This window comes from Pteropus medius, unplaced genomic scaffold (genome assembly GCF_902729225.1).
Source record: "Pteropus medius unplaced genomic scaffold, Ma_sr-lr_union100, whole genome shotgun sequence".
NCBI classification, from domain to species: Eukaryota; Metazoa; Chordata; class Mammalia; order Chiroptera; family Pteropodidae; genus Pteropus; species Pteropus medius.
Genome location: NW_024344371.1, coordinates 8,122,462 through 8,127,411, shown reverse-complemented (window position 1 = coordinate 8,127,411; position 4,950 = coordinate 8,122,462). Strand labels below are relative to the sequence as shown.

The 4,950-nt window shown below is 34.1% G+C and overlaps 1 pseudogene; it reads right to left on the bottom strand.

Moving 5' to 3' along the window:
• Positions 1 to 4,447: 4,447 nt before the first annotated feature.
• LOC120608649 (uncharacterized) lies at positions 4,448 to 4,566 on the bottom strand (annotated as a pseudogene).
• Between the last annotated feature and the right edge of the window lie 384 nt (positions 4,567 to 4,950).

Genomic DNA, 4,950 nt, shown 5'->3' with positions numbered 1-4,950 from the left:
CCATGTTTCTACCATGTTGCGATGTTAACACGCAACTTTCTTCTTTGAGGAATTGTCCCTTCCGCATTTGGGTGCAACTGACACTCACAGTTGTCCTGTCCTCCTCTCTCCTTAGATGAGCAGATGACACAAGCCTGATCAATCAGAGTCCTTCCTTATGACTAATATTTGAACAAAAGTGGGAAGTTTTCTCTTTTAATGTTCATCACTGATATTGAGCCAACATAACCCCAAAGTTGCTTATTAACCAATTTCTCCAGTTGCATGGAAGAAGTCTGTTAGGAGAGAGGCGCCAACAAATAGAGGAATGTGTAGAAGCAATAGTGAAAGTGGAAAAGATGGAAAATGGAGAAAAGAGAAAGAGATCTGACCTAATAGTATTGCTTTGATGCCACTTAGTAAAGCCTGAAGTTACTTCAACCCCTGTTTTTCCCCTGGTATGTAAACCAGTAAATGCCTTTGTTTATTGTTTTAACTAGTTTAGATTAGATTTTGTTACTTATAATCAAGAGTACCAATATAGTTCCTCCCCCAATTTTAGTAATAATACCCATTATTGTGGAGAAATAATTATGTACATGTATTACTATCAGATTTTCTTTTGAATTCATATTACAGAAATATGACTACAATTTCTTAACTAAATATGGATTAATTTACACGTTACAAGAACTTCAGAGAAAGGAGTTTTGTGGTGATGCAGATGTTTAAGAAAGTCACAAGCATCTTCTAGCTTCCTGTTCTACTATGTTAACTTGTAGCTTTCATCCTCCAGATTGCAAGAAGGCAGTTCTACTTTCAGTCAGAAAGAAAAAAAGAAGGAAAAGGGGGAAAGGTGAATGCCAGCTGGTTCCTTTTAATTAGTAAAACAAAACTGTTTCTAGAAGTTCAATCCCTCAAACTTCATAGACCAGAACAGTTATAGGAACATACCTAGCCACAAGGGAGTCTGAGGAAGTAAGGTTTTTATAAAAAGTCACGTCCCTACGGAAAAAAAAAAGAAGAAAAAGAAAGAAAAACTTTTATTAATGAAGACGAGAATGAATATTGAGTAGGCAAATTCAGAATTTTATTTCAGTGGTCTTAAAAGTTGGCACAGCGTATATATGATTTCACTTACATGCGGAATCTAAAGAATAAAAAGAACAAACTAATCAAAAACAGTCTCACGAATATAGTGGACAGTTTGGTAATAGAGGGGAGGGGGATTTGGGGGGCCAAGAATGAGGTGAAGGGTTAAAGAAGTACAAATTAGTAGCTGATGGATGGTCTTGGGGATGGGAAGCACCACATAGGGAATGCAGTTAGCATTAATACGTTGGCTAGGTGGAGGGTCAGGGGAGGGAGGAAGAAATTGGGGGGATTGTTTTATGAACTATATAGATATCTAACTAAAGTACTGTATACTAATTAAAATAAATTAATTAATTAAAACTAATTAATTTAGTTTTAATTAAAATAATTAAAATAAATAAATTTTTAAAAAGTTGGCGCAGTATTTGTGGAAAGCAATTTAGACTAACTATAAAAATATTCGTACCTGGTGATCTAATAATACTGCTATTGAGAGTTTATTCTGAAATAATTCAAAATATGAAAAAGCTATAATTACAAAAATATTTATATTGATTATCTTAAAAATAGAGAAAAATCTGTGTAACAACCTCAATATCCAAAAATATGAAATGATTGTGAAAATTTTCGTAAGTTTACAGATTATATATTGTACAAGCATTAAAAATTATAGTTCTTAAGACTATAAAACAATATAGGGAAATGTTTTTGATATAATATTAAGAAAATATAGACTGCATAATTTTGTATGCACTAAAGTTTTGCATACATTGAAAATTGCAATGGAAAGATTACTGAAATAAAAATACACCCAAATTCTAAAGGTGGTTTTATCAAGCTTTGGGGTTATAATTTATTTTTCTTCTTTCCTTCAAGTTAATTGTTTCCTTTACTTTAATAATAAATTAATATAGTAGAATATTTATTTCTAAATCATAATTCTCTATAACTCGATGCTTTCCTAGTATTTCTCCTATTATTCAGCTTAACGCTGGTATCAAAATGGTACCAAATAGATATTTGTTGGTAGATTATTAGATGTTTATTTTAAGCAGTGTTAATAGTGTTTTAGAGTTCTCCAGAGAAAGAGAACCAATGGAATATATTTATAAAAACAGAAAGAGACTTATTATAAGAAATTGGCTCATGCAGTATGGAGGTTGGCAAATCCAAAATCTGCAGAGCTAATGTCCCAGTTTGATTCAGAAGGCCATCAGGCAGAAGAATTTCCCCACTCAGAGGAGAGTCAGCCTTTTATTCTAATCAGGCCTTCAGCTGATTTGACAAGGCCCAGCTTCCTGGGGAACAGCAATTTGCTTTTGTCAGTCCACTAATTTAATGGTTTAATCAGTTAAATCTCATCCAAAAACACCTCATAGAAACATCCAGAATTATGTTTGACCAAATATCTGATCACCCCATGGCTCAGTCAAGTTGACATAAAAAATAACAAATACTTATAAGCTAAATCAAATATATATTTAACCATGTCTGACTAGGTTTATGTCTTTTTAGATCATCCATCCTTTTCTTTGTTTTATGTTTGAGTGTTTATACATTTTGAACTTGCCCAGCATAACATTACCTCTATACCGTTGCCCATTCTGCTCCCTGCACCTAGAATACTTATCCTGTAATTGTCGCATTTCTAAATCCTAAAAATCTTTAGACCCAGCTCAAATGTCACATCTTTCATGAAGTCTTTTCGGATTTCTCCTGTCTTCACACCCCTAACCCTGACCAATCCCTACAGACACATCAAACTAGAAATAACTTTTGCTTCTAAACACCCAAAGTGCCCTGACTCTTCTTTAATGGCATATCCCACATTTACCTTGTTTTACAGATTTTTATAAAGAAGTTTTTTTAGACTGCAAATTTCTTGAGGAAAAAAATTCATTTCCAATTCAATCTTTCATCTCCTAAGTATCTTACACTTTTCTTACCACTAAAGGAATCAGTAATCTCTTGGATAGCAAATAATTCAAAGACATTTTGTAGCAAAGTAAAAGAGCTGAAGAAATTGTCTCTTGATAAATCCACGTATTGAGTAGTTTGAGATAAACACACCTTTAGCGGTTAGAATTTTTAGTCACTTTATAACAAGTATGTTCTATATATTTAACTATAATTTTAAATATTAATTGTCAAATTCGCTTAGTGTAAAATATAAATTGTTTTGATTATGATAATGTTTTTCCTTTACTTCCACTTTTCCCAACTTTGAAGTCTGAAGCAGTTAATCCTTTCGTCATTCTCCTTATAAGATATGTTTATTTATAGCACTTACCGATTAGGCAAAGGCACAAGTTGAACAAAACTATAATTTAGCTGGTCAACCATAGAACATGTTCTTCATGCTTTAGAGAAGTCTCATCATCTTCTTATTACATTTTTTCTACAGGATTTCATAACGTTGACAGATCTCCAACAACTGACAGCGTCTGTTAGTACCTTCCTTGAATATTTCACTACGATTAGTATTTTTACTACTGGCACTTAACCTCTCAGATTTGTCCAAATTTTTAAAGCTTTTCTTGTTTCTCCCTCTAGTGGCCAACAACATTCATTGAAATGAAAACCAAGCAAGGGTGGGTGATCTTAAATGTAGATGAAAGGTGGGGATGAACATTCAATTTTGGTATAAGTAAATGTGAAAAGTATTCAAATTTATGTCTGTAATCTGAGAAGAGGTTTATTTGGGGTACAATTTATTTAGATACCACACATAAATAGTTTCTATATTTATTCTATGATAATAAATATTTCTATTTTATACTAAGAGTGATATTAAGAGGGAATATGTATGTGTGTGTGTGTGTGTGTGTGTGTGTGTGTGTGTAATAAATTCTGATTTCAGAGGTGGAACTATGGTAAAGTACTTTCAATAGAAAATTTTTTAATTTTTTAAATTTTATTTATTAAAAGTAATAAATATTGAATCATCTTGAAAGGAATACTGTCAAACATTTTGATATACAGATTAAACCTGCCTTGCCAAGATTCACGAAATAGTATTCTTGTTTAAGAATTAGAAAGGCCATTTTATTAAAGATAGGGTGACCATAAAATATATCATACAGATAGGACACTTTTGAGAATGAAGAGGCCACTATGAATAATGTGGTACAGCAGGCAAAACCGAGGTTGTCCCAAGCAAGCTGGAACATTCAGTCACTTTAATGATTTTTAATTTAATAAAAACATAAATTATTTAATTTCTTAAAAACATAAAGTAAATTGTAGTAGTCCTTTTATTAAGATTATGGTAAGTTAATCATGCAGTTTTATTTGCTTTAGGCTGAAGTTACTTCTTCTGAGACCACTCAAGAACCAAAGATCCTACTAGAATCTTTTCTTTCTCCCCCACCCCCACCTTCAGCACCAGGTTTTCCTAGGTGGTCTCCCATCCAATTACTCACAAGGCCCGACCCTGCTTAGCTTCCGAGATCAGAAGGGATCGGGTGTGTTCAGGGTAGCATGGCCGTAAACATAGAATCTTTTCATAGGTAACCAACTCACCCCAGTTTCCCCAGGACTTAGTTCCTAGTTTTAAAACTAGAAGTGCCTCACCCCAGGAACATACAGCTCCAGGAACCCCAGGATGGTTAGTCATCATAATTCCTTACAGCTACCTTTTGGCAAGACAGCATCTTCTCTCTGGCCCTTAAGGTAATGTGAGACTGGGCACTCGACAAACCTATTTTTTACCTGGACAGACCCAGCCCTTTCCTGACCTCTAACTTAGCTCCAGGGCTCAGTCTTCATTCCAAGGACACTACTGACCGTGACCCAAGGGCTGCAGCACCTTTTGCTTCCTGACACTGCCTCTTTGCTCCCCATCTACCATTTACACCCTTGCTCCCACTGAGCAGC